The 25,876-nt window shown below is 52.3% G+C and overlaps 1 long non-coding RNA gene across 2 annotated transcripts in view; it reads left to right on the forward strand.

Moving 5' to 3' along the window:
• The first annotated feature begins 1,591 nt into the window (after window positions 1-1,591).
• The window catches only part of LOC307197169, a 154,641-nt gene continuing 130,356 nt past the window's right edge, over window positions 1,592-25,876 (forward strand). For both annotated transcript variants that reach the window (XR_013831341.1, XR_013831342.1), the window contains exon 1: window positions 1,592-1,672. This is a non-coding gene — a long non-coding RNA (uncharacterized lncRNA). The remainder of the gene's footprint in view (window positions 1,673-25,876) is intronic.

Consider the following 25,876-nt stretch of genomic DNA (forward strand, 5'->3'; position numbering starts at 1 on the left):
GGGCAGATTTTGTGTTCAGGGCAGCCCTTTGTGAGAGATCCCCTTTGTGGGGTCTCTGCCTAACTGCTTGCTTTTAATCAAAACAAAGCCATCAGCTAAGCACCGCATTCGGCCCATTGTCTCTGGTGCACAGGCATCTCCTGGTTAAAGATGAGTCAACTCTAAGTGAGAAACGCATAGAATAGGGGGTCCTGTGAGTCTCTGCCAGTCAAAACAAGTGGCTGCAGTAACCTCTACACCCCCTTCCCACCAGCCCACATCCATACAAGAGACATTCACTGAACAACTATCGTGCGCCAGGCGTGAAGCCTCGGGCTAGAAACACAAGAATCCAGGGTTCAAGGTTCAGGGTCTGGTGAAGGAGGCAGGTAAATCTAGAGCAGGGTTCCACACACCAGGTGCAATGCCGGTGATGGACTGGAGTCCCCAGCTCCTGGCCAGGGTCCCCAACTCAGCCGGAGGGCAGAGGCCGAGCCTGCTTCCTGGAAGGCATGCGACCCCAGCTGAGGTTTAAGGACCACTGAAAGGCATGCAGACCAAGTAGGGAGGGTAGAAATCAGAAAGGGGATTCCAAGCTGAGGAACCCGGGGGCACTGGCCCAAAGGCTGCAGGGTTCCTTCGATGGGACCTGGTTCAAGGCTGGGAGCCGCAGGCCCGTGGATCAGTTTGCCCTGACGGCCCGGAGGGATCTTAGAAGGAGAGATGTGATCGGATGGTGTTTGATCTTTTGTCAGAGATTAGATTGGGACAAGAATAGTGCATAGAATTTCGTTAGGAGGCTACCTGCTAATGTACCTGAGAGATGATAGAGGCCGCGTGATGGAGAGAAGGGCAGAAATGAAAGAGAATTAAGGGGTGAGAACTGACATGACGTCATCATTGCATGATTTGGGGAGCAGGTCAGGGATAGGGAATTCGCACGAGTGACTCCAGACTTTTAGCTCGAGTACCACTTTGCAAGGAGAGATTTATAGGAAAGGGGGTGACATGTCTGTTAGGGACGTGTTAAGCTTCATGTGTCTGCATGGCATCGGGGTGGCCTGTGTTTGAGACAGCGGAAGCAGATTAGAAAATCGTCAATCAGTGGGCAGTGGCTGAAGCCTCGGAGTCAATGAGTCCCCGGAGGAGGGGAAAGCCAGAGGGCGGCGGGGCTGAGGCTTGCGGCAGGGGTCCCCGCGTTGGGACGAGGGAAGAGAAGTCAGCACTGGGAGGGCAACCCGGACGGAGCCCACGGAGCCCAAGGACGATGGACGGATGGCAGGGTCCACAGATCAGGGGCTCAGGGTGGCCAGGGACGTGAGGACGGAGCAGGCTTTCTTGGAGGCAGAATCCAGAGAACCTGGTGGAGAAATTGGTGTGTGAGTTGGGGCGTAAGCTGCAGGGCTGCCCCCAGGGCGGACGGTGAAGGGGTGTGAGGAGGGTGGGCCCCGGGGCGAGGCTTTGACGTTTGTGGGTTTTATTCTTTGAAGAGGAGGATGCCCGAAGCACGTGTACGTGGTCCACACAGACAAGCTGGGCGTGGTCTCGGGAAGGGGCGTGGCCTCGGGAAGGGGCGTGGCCTCTACCGGATGTGACTCAGCAGGAATGCAGCCGGGAGTCTCCGACTTGGAGGAGGTGAACCCTGAGGAGTCCAGGCGTGCGACGCGGAAGGGACAGGAACATCCTAACTCAGGTGAGTCTGACGGCACCTGTGCTGCTCCCAAGGTAAAAGAAATCCGGGGGCGGGCGGCAGAGTCTGGGCCTTGTCCACGCGTCTACGGTATTTGATGTGGGGAGAGTGGTCCAAATTCATGAACAAGGAGGGGGTGAAATCTAAATTTTCTTGTGTATAAAAATCCTCCTCCACCCCCCCGCCACCCTAACCAGTGCCCCGCAGTTGCTTCCCCGTGAGCGCGTGTGAGCAGAGTTCATGATTCGGGTGCGGACGCGGGTTGTGACTCAGCAGTTTTTTGGAGAAGTTTGCAGGAAAGAAAGCGACTGGTGAAAGAGCTACAATTTAACGAGAAGCATTCATTAACCAGGAGCGTCTGTTGACAGGACAGAACCTGTAGTAGTTTTCAACTCTCATAATTAAACTAAATTAACTTGAGAATCCCTTGGCCTAGCTTTGATGTGGCTCCTGTGGGCCCCCTCCTCCTGAGGCAGACGGGGGACAGCGACTTAATAACGTGTCGTACTGAGAACGAATCTTTGTAATGGGCGTCAGAATCGCCCCTCGGAAGGGTGTCAGGGTTTCCCGAGCAAGCGCCGTTCGGGCTGTATGGCGTCATCGGAGCGGGTTTGGAAGGCATAGCTCTCTCGTCTCTGGATTGGGGAGGATTAGAGTCCAGTAGAACCAGGTGTATCTCAGCTTAGAGATTACCTAACAGGTGTCTGACCAGGTGAATGCGTTTATAATTCTCTCCATTGATGGGAAATCTAACTGGGGGGAGGGTTTGGAGGGAAGTGTGGAGAAATAAAATGTACCCCCTATTCTCCTTTAATTTCTCCGCCAATCCGGGGGGATGGGAGGTATCTGACTTAAGGACTCCGTCGAGCTTCCATGGGATTCGTTAGGTGGTTGGCTTGATGCACTTGAGGCGTAATTGCTCCGAGATGAAAGAAATAGAAGGTGTTCATTTATAGTTCAGTTTCCCTCTCATCACCTGCAATGCAAGCTGAAATGTTATTTTGTTAGAGAAAATGTCAGCTACTTGTCAGGGATCCGATGAAACACCCATTGTACAGTTTATATTTTAACTCGGTTCTGACGCTGTCTACCCGGAGTCAGAGCCACAGGTTAAGGGCTCAGTCCCACAAGGCTGCCCACCCCTCGCCCCCCGCCTGGCCCCTGCTTGGGTGCAGGTGCCGAGGACTGGGGGTGTCTTGGACACCGTGTTGGGGTGCAGGTCGGTACTGCAGGTGCCGCTGCGGGTCGGGGCAGCATGAACGCTAGCCCTCCATGCAGGTGTGCCTGGACTCCTGGTTCCCTTTCCGTGTGCCCCACTTCCTCACTGCGTAAGAGTGAGGGACCTGCGTTCGTAGCTCTCAGGTTCAGGGAAGACAGAGGAGAGCAGAAACACGCGTCAGTTTGGAGGGAAGGGGCTCAGGGGCCCTGGGCTCTGGGGCCGATGCTGTACGGCGCTGTGTCCTGCTGGGTGCCCACGTGCATTGGACCCTGCAGGGCTCTCTCCCAGCCTTGCAACACCTCTGCTAGGCTGGGGATGAAACCAGGCAACAGAGGTCAGATTCGGGACAGGGGCCCAGGTTCGAATTCGTCTGGAGCAGCCCTGCCGCTGGGGCTCGCACGCCCAGGGTGAATGAAGTTCAGGCCCGCGTGCACCTCGAGCGGGAGGCCGGCCGCCCCGCGATGAGCTCTGGGTGTTCACAGCCGATTCTTGCTGCTGTGTGGACGCCACACAGACGGACAGGTGTCGGGGGCCCTGCCTGCGCCACGGGGGTCAAGTCCGTTTGGTCGTGACGGGCCAGCGGTAGAGACACAGGAGGGGAGGTTCGAGAGGCCTCCGCGATGACTGGAGGATGCACTCTCTATCTCAGCTGATGCCTTTTGGCTCCAGCACGTGTGGAAATCCCGACGTTGCGGTGTGACGGGGCTGCCATCGCACAGCTCTGCTAACTACCCGCCTCCTTCTGCAAGGCCTCACCTAGTTTCCACACAGTCGGAACGGGCATCGGGTCCATCACAGCCCGCGCTCAGTGGTGGGCGTGGAGGCTGGGGAGGGGCTGGTGCTCCCTGAGAGGTTCTGCGCCTTCGCTCTGAACTGGAGGGGCTGGGTCTGTGCAGCAGTCCTGCAGAGATGACCAAGTTCGCAGGCTCGTTTGGAGATCTCCATGAACGAGGACGGGCGCTGATTTTTGAACTGCGGGATCGAGCCTGCGGTGGGCTGCTCTCTGCTGTGTGGTGTCGACACTCAGGAAGGACGCGCACATGGGCTGTCGGGTGCGTGGGCACCACACGGATGTACGGATGAGCTGCTTACCTGGGGCGCCGTCCTGATGCGTGGGCCCGGCCCACCAGGCGCCGCGGGCGCTTCGCACAGCAGGTGCGGGGCAGAGGCAGGTGAGCGAGCCCGGGCAAAGGAAGATGAGGCGAGGCCCGGGGTGGGTGGAGGGGACGTGGCGGGGCGGTGCCCTTGGCACGCCCGCTGCAGCCTGGAGAGCACGGGGGCCTGCTGGGAGCGGCTTGGAAGCTGCCGCCTCTGTGGGTGGCTCCGTCCGGAGCCCAGGACGTGCTCAGAGCCGCTGGGCAAGCCCTCAGGAGGGGGAGCCGGGGGAACTGGGGGCGCTGCTGCTCCCGGGGCCAGCGTGGGCACCCTGAAGCAGGAAAGCAGGTCCTGGGGTTGAACAGGGATGCCCTTCGGGGACGTGGCGGTTTGGTCGCCCCAGAGAGGCCCCGAGGGCGGGTGGACGGGCGGGTGCGCGAGGGGCCCCGCGAGTGCGGGCCGCACCTGGTGGGGGCCCGGGGGCCCGCGGATGTCAGGCGAGGTGGTGCAGCGCCTGGGGGGCTCCCGTAGCTCCCCGTCCAGCTCAGAGCATGGGCCTTGGCGGGAGCTCTGTGCTGCCTTTGCGCTTGGGGCCGACTCGGGAGGAATCGGGAGCATAAGCTCCCTCGCCTTCCTGCAGACGCTGTCCTGTGCAGCCGTCCTGAGCATCTCTTCCCCCCTCCCCATCCTTTGGGCGGCAGGGAGGTGAACGTGGCGGCTTCAGGGCGGAGTCTGAGACCACCACCTGTGCCTTTACGTACGAGTTCAAGGGAAGCAAATTATACTGAAGTCCAAGTTATTAAGATGTGAGAATCAAGGTGTTACATACAGTATATAAGAGTACTATATATGCGCTTCTAACCAGTAATCGCACAGCAAGACCTACAGCCAGGGTCGCGGTCACCACAGCTTCCCATACCGACCAGCATCAGGATTCCAGTTACAGGTTATCGAGGGGATAGGAACCAGTGACAGGAAGGGGCCGTGCTTTCCAGCTCGGATGCAGACATGGGCCCTGCTGGTGCCACTGCATTTCTTCGCCATCTGCTCCCCAAACCGAGGGTCCTTTGGAATCTCCGTGGAGGTTAGTGAATGTGAAGAGGGCCTTCCCCCATCTGTGTCTTCCGGGTCACCTGGGAAAAAGACACCAAAAGCTTGGTTGGGGGGACACCTGTGACAGGGAGAGGAGACAGGTGGGGCTGTGAGGTCTGCTTGCAGAAGGGGGCCCTGTGGGAGGCTCCTGTGCTGGGCCGTAGGTTCCAGAACCCTCTGTGCCCGCCCACTGGCCAGGAGCAGAGCCGGCAGAGGTGCCGCGGGGTGGCCCAGGCTGCCGGCGGGAGGGCTGTGCCGTACAGCCCTCACCCTGGGCCGGGCTCGGAGCTCCTGGCTCTGGGAAAGGCCGAAGTCACTCCCGGAGGCACCTGACAGCTGTGACCCCGAGCCTGGGGCTGCCTGGAGGCAGGAGGGAAAGGGCCATGGGTGGGCTGCGCAGGGGCCGCAGATTCCCTGGGGGCCGTCTCCCGGGCCCCACAGGCTTCTCCTCATCTTCCGGTATCAAACCCCTCCCCGATCCGCGTTTGTCCTTTGGGGGTGGGCTGTCCTCTTGGGCTCCCCGTTGGAAGGTGGTGTGGACATTTTGCTGAGATGTCAACAGCAGATTTCGGTCCAACTGTCCCGCAGGTTTTCAAATTTTAACATGAAATGAAAACACAAGTTTGGCATCTTGGATGGAAGAGCTTTGGCCACCGTTAGTCTCAGTCAGTTCAGGCTGCGGTGACGCAACAGTGCAGATGGGGGCTTAGCAACGGCAGACGTGTCCTGCTCCCAGCTCTGGAGGCCGGAGTCTGAGATAAGGACGCCCACCCAGTCCGCGAGGACCCTCTTCCGGGGCTCAGACTCCCCGTCCTTCCCTCACATGGAGAGGGGGTGAGTGAGGGTCTCTCTGGTAAGAGCACTGATCCCACTGTGAGGCTCCATCTTCCCCAAGGCCCCCCCTCCCATCAGCACCACCGCTGGGGGTTAGGGCTTCAGCAGCTGAATTCTGGGGGACACAGCATTGAGACCACAGGAGCCTTCACGGGAAACCACACACTAAATTAGGGAATCAGCGTGTCCCTGGGAGCAGTTCTTGGTGTGAGCTGCTGGCCGACCACTTCTCTGTGGTGTGTACAGGGCTGACCTGCTATATTCCCATGAGGGCAGAGGTGTGGGGTGGCAGGAGGGGGCTTTGTTACCCACCTGGGTCCTTGGACTCTTTAATCAATAGAAATTGATAAGAGGCCAGATGAGGGATTCAGGCAAGGCTTTACTGGGGCTCCTGCTGCAGCAGGGAGCAGCGAGACCACGTAACAGGTGCCCTTGCTGCCCCCCGAGGGGGGGCGGGCTGCTCCCTTAAATGGCGTGAGGGTGGGGCTGGAGGGCTGGCTTAGGGGGTCTGCCCGCCCCCCTGGTGGCGCCGTGTGCAGGGATCGTGCGCAGTGCCCTGCGTTTGCCGCCAGCACCTCAGAAGCGGCGGCTGGGTTTTGGCCTTTTTGTGTCGTATTGTCCATGCGGCTGTTTGCAGTGCCTCGTGTTTGTGCAGGGGCCAGCACTGCAGCAAAGGGTCCCAGGTCCCAGGTCCCAGGTCCCAGCCTGTCTCACAGTCCGTGTCTGCAGTCTTGCTTTGTACCTGGAAATGTCCCCTTCACAGCTCTTTACTTCTGTTCTCTTCACATGGAGCGGGTAGAAAGGATGAATGCTTCTGGAGATGAAGAGTAGTTTCAGCAGTTTCCATTGCTGGATGAAAAAAACCCCCCAAACTCTGAAGATTTGGATGTATCAGAAAACATTTTTCCAGCCAATTTTTGTTGTTATCTATTATGGTTGCAGGATTTTTTTGGAAGCATATTTTTACTGGCTTTTGTTTTAAGAACGTTTGGGGCAAATATGTCTTGTTGCAGCAGAAAAGAATTGTTCAAAATGAGGCTTTCCTTTGCCACCAATTCCAAACCTCGGTTCCATATCGTGCAGACCCGGGGCAGAACAGGAGTCCTGGGTTCGTACCAGGATGACCTGGGGCAGCAGGGGAGACTCAGGAGGAACTGTCCAGAGGGTTATTGCATGGCCACTGGGAGGCATGTGAATATTTTATGCCCTGATTTGCCGATTTCATGGGTGTTATATCTCAGTGAACCATGGCTTTTTTTTGTTTTCCAGTGTCATGTTCTGATGCCCAGAAACAATGATGTTTTAATTTGTAAATATGTAAGGGCCAATCACTTTTCAAAATGTGGTACCTGGTTAAATGATAATTGGCCCGGTTTCTTGGCAATGCTGGTGCATATTCAGGAATTTTGGGAGGTGAGGATATCCAACCAATGTATAAATTGTTCTCAGAAGCAATGAAGTTTTATGAATACCCAGTTGAACAGTTAATGAAGTGAGTTGATATGATGTTTTATAGACTTCTAATAAAATATTTATTAATTTAGATTTTGCAAATTTTGAAGGATGGAAGTGAAGATATGACTCCTCCAGTTAATCAAAAAATTCAGCAGGTTTAATGTTCATGGTAGAGATGAAACGAGCGTTTAAGGTTTTATTTAGCTAATTTTACACGTATTTATATCATGACTTGTTCCAGGTTTTCGCTAAAAGAACAAAATGTTAGAGAAAGACAGTGTCAGTCTGAGGGGAAGAGAAGGCGGGGCGGGAGGGTGTGGGGAGGTGGGGAGGGGCATCCCTGCAGGGAGGCCAGGGAGTGCCCACGTGCCCAGGGCCCTGGGCAGCCGGCTGTGACTTCCCGGTGCTCAACACAGGTGATAGGTGGTCACTTTCAAGACTCACATCTATCTTGTGAATTTTCTGTATGATTAGATGATTATCTAATTCTCTTTCTTATTTATATGAGCAACATTGGATCTGTATGTATAAATATATGAATGTGAATCACATCCCACTGCTATATGATTGACAAAATAACAATCGTTCTGTGAAAGCACAGTCCCGATGTTGGAGGGAAAAGTACATCATTCCTGGCAGAGAGGATGTTGTGTTTCTTGTGGAATATGTGGTTCTTACCCACAAGTCTTTGAAAGAGCGATACATGGGCTCCTTGTTTCCTACACCCTGTTTCTGGGGGCCCAAGGCAGGGGTGCCACCTGGCAACCCGAGGGGCTGCCCAGTCAGTTCCGGTTGGGGAGGGTTTGTTTCAGGGTGCAGCTTGGAGCCGGGTGATTCCTGCCGTCTGTGTCCTGGAGTAGCTGGGAACTGCCGTCACTGGGTATTTTCTCCAGATCGTGATGGAATGAAATGGTCTATGTAACTATGCTCAGGCCACAGATGCTATCATTTGTCTGTTTCTGCTTGAATGTGTGTTGTTTAGGAAGGTGGAATACACAGTGGTACAAATCTTGTCTATATCATTAGGATCCTGTGTCTGAACTAAATTAAACAATATATTCCATTTTTAGCTTCTCAGCTTAAAGGTAGTAATCATGACATCAGAGTATCCAATGCATGAGAAGTGGATTCGGAAATTGTGCACATTTTCCACTATCTCTATAGCACCCCACGTTTCATTTTCTGAAGATGCTGAATTTATTTAAGATATGCTTTTAAAGTTTTTAATATTTGCATATGAAGATTAGAAAATACCTTATTTTATTTGAAAGCAGAATTTCTTAAATATAACTGTCGACATCTAGTTGGAAGCGTGACGATTGTAAGCACATATTTCAGGAAATCTTGCACTTTTGAGACAATCGTTTTCTCAGGTTGTACATGTTATATTGGAATTATAAGTATGTCTAAATTAGAATATAAATATCCAGCACAGGAGCTCTCTCTTCATTGTATCTCCTATAAGTGCACGTTGTCGATACTCAATTAACTAATAATGACAATAATAATGTAGCAATATTCAGCTTCCATTTGGTCACACGTTCTGCATGTACAGTAATTGTAAACGCATATCATTTCTTAGATGATGTGTTGTGTGCTGGGTAAAATGTGTCATAATCATGAAATTAGAGCTAATGGCAGGACGGGGACCTCTTTGATCAGCCCTTCCAAACCCCTATATACACCTCTTAAATGCACCTCATTATGAATTCATTTTAAGCTTCATTGAGTCCCAGAAATTAATTTGACATAAATTTCATTGTAAGGCTCTGGAAGCTTTAATTTCAAAGGTGATGGCAACGTAGAATTTTGTTTCCATTGGAAACACATACTCTGGGCAGACGCTGAAATACGGCTGATACACCAGCGGCGAACGTTTCTCTGAAATGGCTGTGATTTAGCAAACACTTTGTTTCGCATTTGCCTCTCATTTTATCTCCAAAACTCCAAGCACTTTCCGACACAGGGTCTCTTGGTCCCGAGGCCAGTCCTGCCTGCCTGCAGGGTCGTCAGACAGACGGTCACCGGCTGCGGGACTGGGGTGGGAAGGGGGCTCGGCCTCCCCGCCTGTGGTCCTGGGGTCTCTCCGCAAACGGTCCTGGTTGACGGTGGAGGTGAGGGCAGGTTTCCCCTCATCTTTCCCATTTGTGCTTCACACACCCTTTTAGTTGGAGGACTTGTATCCCGACTCTGGGCTGTCTTGGTCATTGCCTCTCCCCTCCGCCCCCCGAGGCTGGGCCCCTCGGATGCCTCTGCTGGGAGGTGCACGGCCGGGGCCCCCGGGGACGCCCCTTGGTCGCCCCTTCAGTGAGCTCTCTCCTTTGACAGGGACGTGCCACCTGCCCGCTCTCTGGGGTCGCGATCTTGATGTTGACTCTGTCTCTCCTCCTAACCTCTCCCTTGGTTCTTCGAAGGGAACGACTGTGCTTCTTCTGAGCTCTTCTTGCCGGTTTCACTCCTTCTATTGCTCGTGTATTTCTCCTTTTTGTTCTCGTTGTCTGTCTTCCTTAGTCCTGGAGCACCTCCGACGTCTGGTGAACTCACCTTCTGGTCTCTTGGGAGTGGACACGCTCTGGGTGGGAAACAAGGCAGACCTTCCCCCGGTGACTTGAGGTGAGGGGATCCCGGGGTGGGGGGACACCAGGTCTTCCTAGACCCTCTGCCCACACGCTCCTACCCAGGGACAGTCACTCTCTGATGTGACCGCCCAGTGCATGTGGCAGGAGGGGGTCCTCGGGGAGGGGTGTTCCTGCCCCCACCCCCCAGCCGTGCGCACCGCAGCGCAGCATCCCGGCTACCGACGGGTCCGGGGTTGGAGTCGGGGAAGGAAGGGCTGGGTGGGAGCCGCCTCTGGGCCACTCTGGGGTTGCGGGTCCCGCCCTGTCCTGCTCCAAGCCACCATCCCTCACGGGGCTTCCTGTCGCCTGGCATCATCACAGGTGTGCACTCCCTACTGAGTCTCATTGCCCCCTGCGCCCCCGTTGTGTGTCTGGGTGGAGCGAGGGGTGGCCGGCAGCCCATGGTGGGTGCTGGTTGCCCTCCCGTCCAGATACTCCACGGGTGTTCCAACATGAGGGGTGCCTCAGTACGCTCACTCGATCCGTCAGGCGCCTGCGCGTGATGAAGCTCTGCGGGGTGAGGGTGGAGGGTTAAAAGAAGGAGTGAGAACGCGAGGTGGCGGCAGACACAGGCTGGGCCGTGCTGTCCTTCCAGCCCTTGTCCGACCTACCGTACCGGGATGCAGCTGCCACGCCTGTGCCTGGGGCCCTGATGACCCCGGCGCCTTCTCCTGTGTCTCAGGTGAGCAGAGCCTTAGGAAGGACGGGCTCTTTTTTTAAAGGGGCAAAAGCACAGAGCTGCTATTTTTGCTGCCCCCTAGATTCTCCATGAGTTCTGGGATTTTCTGCAGGAAGGTGAATGGCTGATAGGCGCTTCTAAGAGGGAAAGAGCTCCGTGGAGGATTCCAGGGGGACAAGGGTAGGTGAGACGCTGCAAAGGAGGGCTTTTTCCAGGGCCTCGCATGTGAACCTAAAGGTTTCAGCCTTCCTAGTTGTAAAGCTATAAAGACACACAGGTAAATACTGCAATCTAAAGATAACACTGCTAACATTTTGATGTGTTTCCTTCTGGACTTTTTACCCTATGCATTCAACATTCACACTTTAAAAAAATAGGGTTATGTCATATAATACTATTCGTTTGTTTCCTTAAAAATTTTTTTTAACCAAAGACATCTTTTTGTTTCAGCACATGCAAATTTTTAATATGACCCCAACTAAATCCAACTGCTTAGTTAGCTACTCATTTTTTTTTAAACGGATTTAAAATCCAGCGTAAGGATGTGGGCACACAAAGAGCTGGTGCGAAGCATCAGCGTCTCAGAAGCCTGTCCATCCAGGGGGTCGTAGCTTCAGCTGGATTTCCTGACGAGTAACTTCTGCTGAAGTGGAAAAGATTCAAATTCCTGGAAAGCAGTCTAACAACGATTAAAAAAAAAAAACCCAAAACTTTAAAAACCAGATTTATTATGTATGTTCTGGATCTATTTTCATATGTGTTTTACATTATATCTGAAACAGTAGTACACTCTCAGCTTTATCACATGCAGCTGAGTGACGCTGAGACTATGAAACGTTTGTGCACATTACCAAAATATATTTCTTGTACTTTTTAGTAAGGAAGCTATCTTTTAAACTCAGAGTCGCATCATAAAAGCCCAGTAGTCTGTGGAAAAGGTTCAAAACTGTTGCAGGAATTAAGGGAAATTTAAATTTCAGAAAATGATTAGAATCTGTATTTGTTTTGGAATTCCATGTTATCTGCATGTCTAATTGTAGACCAACTACAGATACACTCGTCAAATATTTTATTACCATCTCAGATAGAAGCACCTTGAAAGCACACATCAGGTACAAAGAACGAAGAGATGGAAAAAAAAATCTCTCCTTTAAGTAGGATACCCTCCCAGATCCACTGTGTTGTATCCTTAAGCACAATTTTCCATCCTTGGTACATAAGCGTGGGTACCCTGAAGCTGCAGGAGCAGAGCCGGTAACAGTGGGAATGGACTGTAGGTCGTGGGCTCCGTCCCTCAGGCTCCCGTGCTGGACTCTTCCAGAGCCTATTCCGGGGTTTTATTTGACCCACTTTGAAAACTCCTGCAGATTATGGGGCTTCTTTCTTTTCCTGCCGAAGACAATTAAACAGACTAATAGTCTTTCTCGAGGAAACGTTTCTGCTATTTGGTGCCGACTTTGGGGTTCCATTTCATCCTAGCCGTGCTGTTAACCTCTGGTGACAGCCTCTGAGCCTTTTTATTTGGTTGGGGTTTTTGCTTTAGAGATTCATTGATATTGTGATAATACAACTTTTCTAGTTATTACTTACTAAGCCATTCCTGTTCTCTCTTGTTTTTTTTAAACCAAATTGACATCAATATGTCAAACCTGCTAAAGTTTAGTTTTCCTTCCTTTGATTTGTTCCCAAATTGAACGATGATATCCAGACGTCGGTGAGACAGGTTGCAACAGACAGGACATCCCTCCCCTCCTCATGGCGGCTGACGCCGAGCGACGTCTGGGCTGCACGGCCTCCCAACGCCTGTGTTCCCTTAGCAGCATTCGTCCCGTTTTCTTAGCTGTATTCGTTCCGTTTATATATTTTATTTTATTTTTAAAATTTATTTATTTATCTTTGGCTGCGTTGGGTCTTCGTTGCTGTGTGCCGGCTTTCTCTAGTTGTGGCGAGCAGGGGCTACTCTTCGTTGTGGTGCGCGGGCTTCTCATTGCGGTGGCTTCTCTTGTTGCAGAGCACAGGCTGTAGGTGCCCGGGCTTCAGTAGTTGTGGCTCGCGGGCTCTAGAGCGCAGGCTCCATAGTTGTGGCGCACGGGCTTAGTTGCTCTGCGGCATGTGGGATCTTCCCGGACCAGGGTTGAACCCGTGTCCCCTGCATCGGCAGGCGGACTCTCAACCACTGCGCCGCCAGGGAAGCCCGCCCCTGTTTTTATACTTTAAATCGTTTCTGCCCAGTGTATTGGTTCGCACTATGCTTTCCCGACTTCCGGCTGAACCTTCCGAATCTGTTTTACGACTCACTCGTGTGTCATCCTGAAATTTCGCGGCGTGTGCTGTTCATCCCCACGCTTGCCCTTTCTTTCCAGAACACACGGCTCACGGCGACATGGGTGAGCCTGCCCCCAGCTCGAGACGTGGGTCAGTGAAGGGGTTTGTTCCGAGTTTGCTGTGTCGTCCTCACCCTTAGGAACCCTTTTCATGTCCCTTTATTTTTCCCAGGGTTTAAATTGTAGAGTCTCGAGAATTTAAAAGGATCCTTTTAATTTTTACCCCCCGTCTGTAAGTGCAGAACGTGATGTGAAATGGTGTTTCAGTGGACAGGGCACTCGGGGCCCCCACTGGGCTGCTGGAGCCACGATCCCTCATGACTCTCAGTCCCTTTCGCAGGCCACAGCTGCTTCTTACTGAGCCATTGGAAATGACGTTGGGGCATCTGGGAAGGCTCTCGAAGGGTCCTTCTGTGCGTGTCCTTCCGGCTCAGTCCTGGGGCTGAGTTTGTGGCTTCTGGTTTGAGTTTGAATTTGCTGCTGAGAATCTCAGAAGATTCGTTATCTCTTTGTTCCTTCCTTCTTATACCATATTATATATTTGCAAGTTCAGGAACGAAGTACAGGATTCTCAAGCTCTGGTTACCACCTGGCCTCGAACTTCCCTCTGGCACAGATGCAAACCTAGTGTTTGGACCTGGATTTAAATCTCATAAGCTATTGTGGGAATTCAGCATCTGATAGATACAGGAGGGCAACAAGTTATTGCCATTTTGGAGAAGTTTCTCTTTATTGTTCTCTCTCTCTCTCAAAAACAAAAAAGAGAAATAAAGAAGAAAAAGAAGAAGAGAAAGGACACACCCTCACACGCACGCGCAGAAGCCCTCACGGCCCAGCGATGCCCACGGTCGGCTTCTCCAGGGCTGTGCCTCTCCAGTGTCTGCCCTGCTGGGGCTTAGGCAGGTGTGAGGGGAGGGGCAGCAGGGCTGGGGTTCAGGTCTTGGGGCTTGGTAGGCTACAGGTCCTGGGATAACGGGGCATTTGGGTTTGAAGTGGCCCAGTTTCTTGGGTGCGTTAGGCCCCAGGTGCCCTGTGCGGGATGCCCACCGTGCTTACCCTCCTGTGGGAACCGTAGCTCTACCTGCTCCCTCCCTCAGGGTCGTTGGGTTTGACAGCCGCACACGGACATTACCTTATGCATCAGTGATGGTCACACACGTCGATTGTTGCCCAGTTGGTCCAGGATGGAGGTGCCCAGGCACTCGAGGCCGTGTGCCTGTCCACGGTCACTCACTCGCCAGGCTGGAGCCTGTGAACACAGGCAGTCTGAGTTTGGAGCTGCTCTCTGACCAACGCACCTGGACGTGCTCACCTCTAATAACAGAGCAGTGGGGCGACAGGCACAGGGACCAGGGAGACCCTGGGCGAGAGTCACTTTACGTGGGCGTGAGACGCACTTGCCAGGTGAGTCAGGAGCCGGAGAGGCAGGTGTGCCTTCCGTTTGGAGTCATCTTGAGCCACGGGAAGGTTTTGAGCGGGGAGGGTGACGGGATATTCGTGTTCTAGAATAGTCCATATGGCTGGAAGGTAGATCAGAGGGCAAGAATGGTGGGGAAAGGGCAGCTTCAGACCGAGGCAGCTGTCCAGGCGACAGTGCTCAGACGGGGAGAGCATGCAGGTGGAGGCTATCCCGGGAGAGGACGGAGGGGTGAGGCTGACTGGAGGTGGAACCCAGAGGAAGGACAGAAGCCAGGTTGCCCGTCAGGGTCCTGGATTGGGCACCGGGGTGGAACAAAGCAGGCAGGACCCAGTATTTGCTGAAAGGGTCCTTTCTCAGCCGGATCTCCCAGGGCGCCAGACCCTCTGTGAGCAGATGAGCGAGTTTTCCAAGAGCCGACACTGCGGCCTGTCCCAGCTCTGCCCACGTGGTGTGCGCGCTTGCTGACCCGTCTGCGCCCTCCGACGCTTCCCTCCACTCTTTGCCCACAGGGGACTCAGCACACTTGCTCTTTGGGTTGACGTCACTCATCCTCACTAGAAGGTACATTTCCCGAGACCAGAGGCTGCGTCTGTCTTTCTTATGTTCGTGTCCCAAACGCAGAGCACTCAGGAGGTGCCAGGTGACTTGCTTCCTGATCTGACGGTAAAGGAATTGGGAACATAGTTCTAAGACCTGAAATCACCTGCTTCCTAGAGTTGGAAGGTGGTGAAATGTACCTGGCCTGGTGTGTAGATGCTGGAAGAGGTGTGTATACCTAATGGATCATGGAAATCGGGCTGGGGGCGGGGAATACCTGGGTTCTCTACAGTGGACCTGGCCCTGGGGAATGCAAACCCATGCTGCAGAAAGTCAAGAACAAACTATAGAGAACTGTTGAGCCGGTAATAAAAGTGAGGATAGAATTGATGACTCGGCCTTCAATGCCTGGTGTCCTGAGAGCCTCAGGCTTCTGCTGGAAACAGGGCTTTTGTGTAACACTTTGCGGCAGGTTTCATTGCGGTGATATTTCAGTGCCCAGGAGAGTAATTTGCAGCACGAATATGGCATTAGATTTGCAGTCCCCTACACTGTAAAACCCCTGTGTAACAGTGAACACTTGGTACTGGTATGAACAGAATTGTCATTTCCTGCTCAACTTTCAAAGAAATGGAAGTTGTGTCTATATTAATGTTTATAAAATTTTGAGTGATTCCCTTGTTAGATAATTAGCCTCATCTCTCTGCTGTGCGTTTGAGTCCAGAACAGCTGCACCCCAGACAGAGTGCGGGTGACGCGGCCCTGGGAGGGGGGACATGCGTGCCGGTGAGACAGACAAAACTCTTCAGGGCAGACAGTTATTACAACTCAATATTGTTCATTTTAGTAAAAAAAAAAGCGTTTTCTTGTTATTGAAAAAAATTCTGGGCAAACTCTGAATACCTAAAGAGGTTGATGGTATTTGGCACGTTAGAGAAAGTTATATTTATGAAGATGGGTTAGTTTTTAAACGGCAACTAGCATTACCTAATATAATGAGTAAAAAAAACCAAACAAACTTTTTAAGAAGAAACCAGGAGAGGGAATTCCCTGGTGGTCCACTGGTTAGGACTCTGTGCTTCCACTGCAGGTTTGATCCCTGGTTGGGGAACTAAGATCCCGTAAGCCATGCAGCATGGCCAAAAAAAAAAAAAAAAGCCGGGAGAGTAGCTGGAACCTCAAATTCCACTGCTGCTGACATCAGTGGTGTAAGAAGTGCAGAACTGCCCAAATTCAGGGCATCTGCCTATGAACAGAGACCCCAGACAGAGACACCAGGCTTGACCGCGTCCTGGGGGCTCCGCCAGCCCTGAGATGGGTATCGTTGTCACCACCGTCCTGACCACAGATGCCACCGGGTGCCACCTCATGTGTGTTCTGTTCTTTGCCAGTATTGTCTCATTTTATGTACTCCCAGTGTTTAAAAATGTGTAATTTATTGGAAATGAATTGTTTCTCATTAACTGTTCCCTGTGTTGAGCATGAAAACAATCACTCCATTGCTTTTTGAAGCTTAGAAAGGAGAATTTTGGTTGCTCTGTTCAGTTTGTGATGCAAGTGGCCGATAGTGGCAGAACCCTGCTTGTTTGGTCTGAAACGGGGACACAGATCCTGTGGCTCTGAGCTGTCTGTCTGCAGAGAACCTACCCATTACAACAGAGATGCTGGCCTTGAAAAACATTATTCATTAAAGGCTTTATTCTCCTGGACTTTAGCTATTAATACCACCTCTCTCTCCTAACTTTCAGATGATAGTCTATGTATCTGAAAACTGTTCCATGTTATATCTTGCTACTGAGAACAATGGCCATGATGTGAATGTAATAAATATGAGAGTGGCAGCTTCTAAATTCTGGTGGCTTCCTAGGTTCCATTCCCCAGCCCCTCCCACCAAGGCTGTTCATTGAAATGTAAGGGGGGGGACACTTGTGCACCTGTGTTTTATGGAAGAAACTTGACAAAGAAGAAATGACACGTCTGTGCAGAATTGATGTCTATGGGACGTCACGATAGATTTTGCTCTCATATTCCTAGACTGCTCTGTTTGATTTCTGTACTTCACACTGTCTCTGGGTAATGTCTTTGCTGCTTAGAGCCGTATCAGTCCAATTCATGCGTGGAAGGCACTGCATACTTTTGGCTTTTACTTTCTGACCTTATTTTATTTACATTGTACACTTTTATGCAATATGTGAACTTTCCAGTCAGTTTGTCCTTTAGAGGAAATAAGACTTAGATTCCTTGCTGCTGCTGGCTCTATGATGCCGCAGGTGCAACACAGGCTGGGTGTCAGGAAGGGTGGTGGAAGGGTCTAAATGTTCTCCTTTATCCATTGCAGCTTCTGCAAGGAAGGCGTTTCTCTTGGTGGAAATGGGCTCCGTTAGAGAGTAAGCGTGGACCCTGCTCCATCCTCTTGATGTGCCAACTCTCGCTGTAACTTTAATGGTGTCAGTGGAATATAGGAACTGCACAAGCTGGAATTTTTTTTAAGTTCCATATTGAACTATGTTTTCATTGAATACAATTACAAAAGAACATAATATCTCAAAATTTTGAGTCACAATCTTAGGCTTATTACTGTCAAAAAGCAATTATAAGCTATTTTTATGCCGAGCTCAAACATAAAATTAAAGACTCAGAAATGAAAGAGAAACATTTTTACCCACCCAGTGCCCACAGCAGCGTCTATCAGCCAAATGTGGAGCGCAGAAAATATGCACATTCTGCAACCACAGAAAGTGCTCCCGGAGGGGCTGGAAGAAGAATTTAGGCCAGCTGCCTGTAGTAACTTTATTTCTATGCTTGCTGATATATTAGGGTACAAAAGAGTAGGGGAAAGACTCTATGAAACGTTTGAAATCCTGAAATAAACCAGCTTCTTTAGAATGAGGTTTTCAGAACCAGAGAGGTGACCGCTTCATAGCCAGTCTAAGCAACGTGAGTAGACGGACAGCAGCTCCTGCGATGCTGACGTCTGTGGGGCTGAGTCCTCAGAGGTGAGCGGAGGGGCATTTGGGCATCAGGGAGAGCGCCTGACTTGGGAGAGTGCTGAGAAGCCTCAACACCTGCAGCTGTCCTTGCGCAGGTGCTGCCCCGACGGTCACCCGTCCCAGGTGGTCAGCATCCTGGATGGCCGACCAGCCCCGACGGTCACCCGTCCCGGGTGGTCAGCATCCTGGGTGGTCAGCCAGCCCCGACGGTCACCGTCCTGGGTGGTCGGCCAGCAGGGACTGTTCTCCCTGCAGAGCGGGTGCCCCCCTTTCCGGGTGGTTGGGGGGTTGGAGAAGCTGCCGGACGAGCGGATCGGAGCACGGGGCGGTTTGGCGCCAGCGTCTGGGTCGTGACCGTTTCGGTGGCTCTTTTGTGGTGCTGCCTCTGCTGAGCTCTGAATTCCCGAGGGTCTGCCGACTTTGCCTCACACCAGGGCCTCCCACGTCTCTGGCCCGACGTTTGCTGATTGACCCTTGTTTCGGGGCGGCCGTGTCTCCCAGCACCGCCCTTGGTGCCGTGTATCCTCTCCCCACGTCCTGTGACTCCTTCACACGTCGCCTCTGCTCCAGGCATCGAATTGCTGCTGCTGTAGACGGAGGGAGGGTGAGGACCAGAGCCTCCTGCCAGCCGCACGGGGACGGGCAGCCCGTCAGGCCACACGGGACCAGGAGCGCGGCCTCCCCTCCACTCGCCCGCCGTTGCCTGGGGTAGAAGCGGTGGCTCTGGGGTCCTTTCTGGAAGCCGTTCTCTCCCAGGGAAGGACAGAACCGTCGTGTGTGCTGCCCTCGCCTGGGTCCTCGGGGCTGCACTTTTATTCTTCACATTCCTGGTTACGGAGAAGAAGCCTGAGGACTCGACCCAACAGTTAGCATCGTGCCCACAATGATGGCCGGGCTGGGATCCAGACTCGCGTCCAGGAGGCCAAGGCCTCTGCCTCTTCGCTCTCCTCTCCCTCCGGTGGCGAGGAGCCTGGACCAGGCCCCTGGGCCTGCAGGCCAAGAAGCCAGCCGGGCGCCCCCTTGGGCCTGGGGCTTGGGCCTCTGCTTGGCTCTCTGCTCCCGCCTGGGGGTGGCCGCCTGGGGGAGGTCAGACCACTGTTTGCAGAAGATGATGGTGGGTCCATTGCTTTGAACCTCACGTTGCTAATTGTATCCTTCTTTGTATGGACCAAAGGTGCATGAGCTAAAGTGAGTTCTCCAGGTGCGTGGGGTGGCTGATGGCGGATGCTTGGCACGTGTGACAAAGGAGGGCGGGGTGGGGGGGGATGGGGGGGGAGACTTGGGGGGTGGGGGGGGCAGGCTTGCCTCCTGAGTTTTAGAGCCCGTACAGCCCACAGACCTGAGTGCTGTTGGGAAGTGGCTGGAACCCTAATGGACGCACAGCTGCAGAGGGGGCTTGTTTGTCTTAACGAGGCCTGAAGGCTGGGGGTCTGGGCCAGCTCGCTGCGCTTCGAGTTTGTCACGGGTCCCTTTTGGTTTACAAGCGGGGATTTGGTTTCTCAGAGCTCTGGGCTCACTTGGGGTCAGACCAGAGCCCGGGAATCATGGAAGGAGAGAGAGAAAGCCTGGGTTTGGGATGGCCCAGGGCACCTGTCCTGGCAGCCTGTGTTGGTGGCAGCAAAGCCGACGGCCAACAGTGGCCACGATCCTGAGTCCAAGTTATTTCAGAAGCTCGCGGGCAGGTCCTTCTGTCCCATCTCCAGAGGTGCTGGCACGTTTCCTCTACGAGTGCAGGGAACTCCCAGCCCTGAGAGGCCCGGTCTGCTGTCTGCCGGGGAGGGGCTGCTGCCAGAAACCCCCCGAGGAGCTCTTCCAAGGAAATATTCCTGCGGGGAAGGTCCTGAGAGGCCGCACCAACTTCTGGCCAAGGTTGGGGCCATGGAAACAAACCCACGAACCGTCAGGCCCCGTAGACCGTGTGCACCTGCTTAAATGCTGTGGTCGGAGAGGGTAGACCGTGGGAGGGGACAGAGGATGTCCTGACCGCTCGCCGCCCCCCACCCTAGACAGCGTGTACACTGTGCTCACAGCTGGGCGTGCCAGGCGCGCGTGGAGGCCACGGCCACGGCGGTTCGCGGCGCGTGCGGTGGAGACGCGTGTGGCTGTGGAGACGCGTGTGGCAGCGGAGCCTCCGTGTCCGGTGCGGAGCCTTGCCTTCCGGTTCTCAGGGCACCTACGCCACTGCTCCTGGCGGCCGTAATGAGCCAGCCCATATGGGTAACCACACGCGCTCCCCAGAGGTTCTGGTGCTGTAGACGGCCCATTACCTGCTTCACTGAACCGTCCTGTGGTTAATTTGCAGAGCTCTCACCCCTGGTGACGGAGGGACCTGCGTGCTTTGCAGGTGCCCGTTAGTACTGTGTTAAGTTACATGTATAATGGATGAGAAAAATCTGTTTGTCAAACATTCCAGACGCTGTACATCAGTTGATAACAGTCACCCCACAGAGGCCGGAGTCAAAGAGTCAGGTTTGTCTTTATTTCAGTAACAGCTTTATTGAGATGTAACCCACACGGCGTGGGGTTCGACCCCTGAGAGGGTGCACTTCCGGGGTTTTAGCTCACTCCTCGGGTTTGTGCAACTGTCACCACGGTTGAATTTAGAACATGCTCGTCACTTCAAAAGAGACCTCGTGCCCTTTCACGGTCACTTCCCATGACCCCCGACCTTCCAGCCCCTGGTGACGAGCAACTGTATCTGTAGACTGGCCCATTGCAGGCAGTTCACATAAACGGAATCGTATCCTGTGGGACCTTTTGTGGCCGATTTCTGCTCAGCACAGTGTTTTCAAAGTTCATCCACTTGGTAGCATTTATCAGCACTTCGTTCCTTCTTGTTATTTGCTGAGGAACGCTCCATCGTAGGGATGCACCGTCACCCGTTCGTGAGCTGGTGGACATTCGGGTTGTTTCCACATTTAGGCTATTATGAATGATGCTACTATTGGGTTTTTATTCTAGTTTTTTTTAAGTATAAAAAGGTGACTATGGATCAAGACGACATTATAAAATCTTGCAGTTGGAGTAACCGTCTGTGTTAATGACATTGCAGTGATTTGCCAGCTCCCTGTTCTAGCAGCCCCTGATCTTCCTGTCTCTGTTATCTTTCTTTCTTGTGACTTTTTGATTTTCCTAAAGTAACGACACCTTTTGAGAAGGGCCAGAGCCCCAGGTCAAAACTGCACCTGAGAAGTCGTGTGTATACGGGAGGTTTGATCAGAAGCACATGTGGGGCGTGGGGGGGGATAGGGAGGGTGGGAGGGAGGGAGACGCAAGAGGTAGGGGATATGGGGACGTATGTATATATATAGCTGATTCACTTTGTTATACAGCAGATACTAACACACCATTGTAAAGCAATTATACTCCAATAAAGGTGTTTAAAAAAAAAAAGCACACGGGGAATTAGGTCACAGCTGGACAGGGCCGGGGGAAACCCGTCCTTTTCCCCACTTAGCTGGGAGCCGGTGGGTTACGGGCTGGGGGCTGAGTTTTACCAACCATGACCCCTTGCATTCGGAAGGCACTTTCTAAGGTGCTTGTGCTGTCATTCCCCTGCTCGGTCCTCAGTAGCGCTTTCTGCAGTCACCACGCATCTACCCCCGTGACGAAGCTAGACTCCAAAAGTGCTTCCCTAGTAGAACGTCCTCCGGCTTCATCCCTGTGGTCGAAAATGGCAGGGTTGCCTTCTGCGTTTAGGATGAATAATATTCTATTCCACCTGTCTAGCTCTCTCTCTCTCTATCTGTGTATCTATCGATCTATCACAGTTTCTTTATCCATTCATCCGTTGATGGACATGTAGGTTGTTTCCATATCTTGGCTATTGTGAATATGCTCAGTGAAGTAAGCCAGACACAGAAGAAGAATACTGGGTGATCTCACTTAAAGTGGAGCCTGAGAAAGTCAGACTCATAGAAGCAGAGAACAGCGGTTACCAGGGGTCGGGGCAGGGCAAGTGGGGAGATGCTGGTGAAAGGGCACAGGGTTTCAGTTACACGGGATGGATGCGTTCTAGAGTCTAACGTATAGCATGGTGGCACAATACCGTATTTGCAATTTGCCAAGAGCGTAGATCTTAAGTGTTTTCACCACACACACGCGCGCACATGCGCACACAATGGTAATTATGTGAGATGATGCGTGTTAATTAGCTTGACTGTAGTGGTCATTTCACAATGTATATATATATCAAAACATCACGTGGTATACCTTAAGTACATACCATTTTTATTAAAAAAGCATGATGTTGGCATTTGGGTTAGGATATATTTAATTATGTTGGGGAGATACCCACCTATGTGTATTTCATTGAGTGTTTCCATTAAGAATGATGGTTGAATTTTGTCAAAGGCCTTGAGCACTTCTGGACGTGTTTATATGATGTTTCTCCTTAGCTATATTAGTATAATTAGCGATAGAATACATTGGAAAGAAAGCGAGCCTTGGGGGGAGGTGTCCTAGCGCACAGGCCGCTGTCTGTCCCCCAGAGCAGGCTCGCTGGGCGCCGTCCACCACCAGAGCTCTGATACCGCAGCTGTGTTCACACACGCTTCCTGAGTGCTCTGTGTAGGGTCTGTTACACAGCTTCCTAACACTCCAAGAGATGGTAGTTCAGGCAGCCTGAATCTGAACGAAGCCGGAAGCTCCATTCCAAATATGAGAAATATTGGTATTTATTCTCTCGCTCCTCGTGTATTTCATTTGGATTATATAAACTATATTTTATATAATATATAAAACTGCTGTTTGGATTATATAAAACAGTAAGATGAATGCTTGTTTTGACAAATTCATAGTGTGTCCGACGCTGAAGAAAACTGAGAAGGAGGATGACGGAGCAGGATTAAGTTCAGGGCAGATAACCCAGATCACACCGGACGGGGACAGTGGGAAGGAGCCTCCTCTCCCTTCCCTCCACACCTCTACTCTGCAGGGGGCAGAGCTCCTGTCCGTACGGGGTCCACCACCTCACAGGCTTTTGTTTTTGTTCAGTAAATTGTCCAAAAGTTAAGATCCGTGTAACGACGGCCGAGACAGGAGGGGACCACAGAGCCCTCAGCAGAGCTGGGTCCTTGTCTTTACCTTGAAGGGTAAGCGCTGTCCCAGCCTCTGATGGTCTGCCTCAGTTTTGTGGTTTGGGGACTAAACGTGGTGACTCACGGAGTGTGCATTTTTTTGGTCTGGCTTCTTGCGTCAACGTTGTGATGACACAGTTCACCCCATTGTGGTGATTCGCTGCAGTTCGTTTCCTCTCGAGGTTCTGTGTTCTTCCTAACGTAGATACAGCAGGAAGTACTCAGCCCTTCTCCTAGCTGAAGGACATTTGGTTCACTCCCAGGTTTTGCCCCTCAGCAATACGTGTGTCAGGGTCCAAGCAGAGAGTGAGAACCGCTGCGAGGGATCTGTAATAAGGGGCTGTTTTATGGGGCTTGGCCGTCAGCACTTGTGGAGCTGGTAAGACGCCGTCAAAAAGGGCCGTTCCTCCTGCACCTGGTGTTAGGGCCTGAAGTCGGCCAGACCAGGCAGTTGGGAAGGACAGACAGATGGGACATGTGGACAAGGAACCTGGATGAATCATCTGGGCTGAACTCAGACCCAAGAGCTTTCTTGTGATCCCCATGCCTCAGACTTTGACATTCGGTGGCCGTGGGAGAAGTGGGCCCCCTTGTCCCGGGCCCACATCTCCCTGGCTGTGGGCACAGAGGGCAAAGGAGGAGCTCCAACCTGAGCTGGAGGTGCTGCTGCCGTGGCAACCAGGTGAGCCGCAGTACCGACCCGACCCTTCGTGCTGTGGTCCTGTTGGGGCCGCTCCAGGGAAGCTTCAAACAAGGTCCGTCTTCTCAGAGAACTTGTGAAAGCTTGAGGCTGAATGTAACCCAGCAGAAGGTAAAAGCGAGAGAGGGCAGGCTGGGGCTCAGTGCCTTGAGGACTCTGCACTCGGGGTGAGATAACGCCCAGAATTCGACGCTGTTGATATTTCATCGCGTTGGGGGATACATTTCCACTGATTCACAGCCTCTGCGAAGAAGGAAACCCTAACGATTCCTTCTCATTTGTGGAATGTCCTGGGTTAGGTAATTGTTTGGCTTTTAATAAAACTGGAATCTTTAAGGGATGCAGTGCATATTGAATAGACCTGATTGAGATAGCTTCTGTTAGAGAATTACAGAATGTTATTCCCTCATTTGGAAGGGCAAGAGGTGCTAATCAAACCAGTTTACACGAACGCATTTGCTTTATCCACCAATTTACGGAGTGCCCGTGGACGTGCTGAAGGAAAAATCCATTCGAATGAATACCTGATGCAGGGCTCGGCATGTCTGGTTACGTGGAGCGTTTCAGCCACGCATTTCTGAAATTTCCTTTGGAATCCCAGGGGCATCATTTAGCTTAGAAATGCAGTATTAATGTTCCAATTAATATCAAATTCTCCACTGTAGTTTTGGTGACCTGAATGAGAACTGATAAATCTTACAAACTGCAATGCAAATTGCAGCGAAAGTGCTTTAGAACCTTTTCCACGCTAGAGGAACAAGCTCCCTTGTCATTTTGCATGCTTGCCATTCGGTTTCTTTGCTTGCCTTTGTTACTCCACGTAGGTGCGTGTTTCCGAGGTAAGCTGAATTCTAAACCAGACACCTCTTATGACAAAGCTCCACCATTCCTGTTGCAAACGGTGGCATCGCTCCTGGGATCGTCCTGATCAGGGCCTGGGGATTAATGGAGCACCTTTCAGGATTGCTCACAGTGAGGCCCAATATTTGCACAATTCCCAGACATCTGCAAAGTGTGTACCACTCAGCATTCACAGGTGCAGCGTGAATAACTTCTTATGTTCTGCTGAGGTGGACGTGAAATAGAGAACCGAGGATTTCACTGCAGGTAATGAGTTCCTGGGGTGGCGCCCTGGAGCCCCTGCCCTTCTGCGTGAAATAACTAAGAAAGTGGAACGAAATCAGGGGCTTCCTTGGAACTTCTTTGAGAAGACTGGTCGTATGGAAGCACGTCAGTTTCTAAGTCAGTGCTTTGGGGGGGCCCGTTTGATGAGGAGAGCGTCTTAACAAAGTTTTGCTGTCTGCATTTTTCATTCACCTTTGATTTCAGAGGCTTCTTGCCTTTGCTGCCGTCACCTGTTTTCCTACCTGAGTTGCTGTCGCTAGGAGCATTCCTGGCATGACCCGCATGGCCAGGAGGGTGGGTGGAGCTGGGGAGCCTCCTCTCGCCTGCCTGCGGGGGCCTTGGTCTCCTCCCTCCTCTACTTAGGAAGCGTCTCCCGCTTTCGGGCCCCTCGGCACGTGCGGACCCCTGTCCACACTTGCTGCGTTTTCTGGCTGGAGGCGACTCGTGAGCCTCCAAATTCTCTGGGTGTCCTCTGTCTCCTCCCTTCAGGGCGTTTATCTCCCTCTGCCTCTCGCCTGTGTGTTATCTTGGCTTCCCCACCCCCTACTGCTTTTCCCTAAATCGCAAACTCACTGCAGGCAGAAAGCGTTGCCCTTTCTTATCGTGTCCTGAAATATGTACATCCCTGTATAGACAGCGCTCCTTGAAATTTGTTAAATTGAACTGAAAGTATGCCCTGCTTATTATTGGAATCATTTCTTCAGGTATTAATTTATTTGAAACCTAAAGGCTTTGTAGCCTTAAAAACAAAAACAAGAGCCTCTGGTAAGTGTGTAAACTCTGGGAAGAAAAGCTTTGGGTGTGTTCTCAGCTGCAGCTAAGTGAGAATTGACCACTGACTGAAAGCAAGGCTGCAGAAGCGTCCTGGGACGGAGGCCCAGGAAGGAGCCCAGCAGGGTCTGGGCAGCCCCGGACCCTCTGGCCACGAGGACCTAGGTCTGCCTTGGGCTTTCCACTTCACCTGGTTATTGTCATTTCACAGATAAGGTAACTGCTACCTGGTAGGTGGACGTGGCGCGGGTGGGGGGATCGCTTCTGGTA

The sequence above is a fragment of the Stenella coeruleoalba genome (genome assembly GCF_951394435.1).
Source record: "Stenella coeruleoalba genome assembly, chromosome: 14".
Taxonomy (NCBI): Eukaryota; Metazoa; Chordata; class Mammalia; order Artiodactyla; family Delphinidae; genus Stenella; species Stenella coeruleoalba.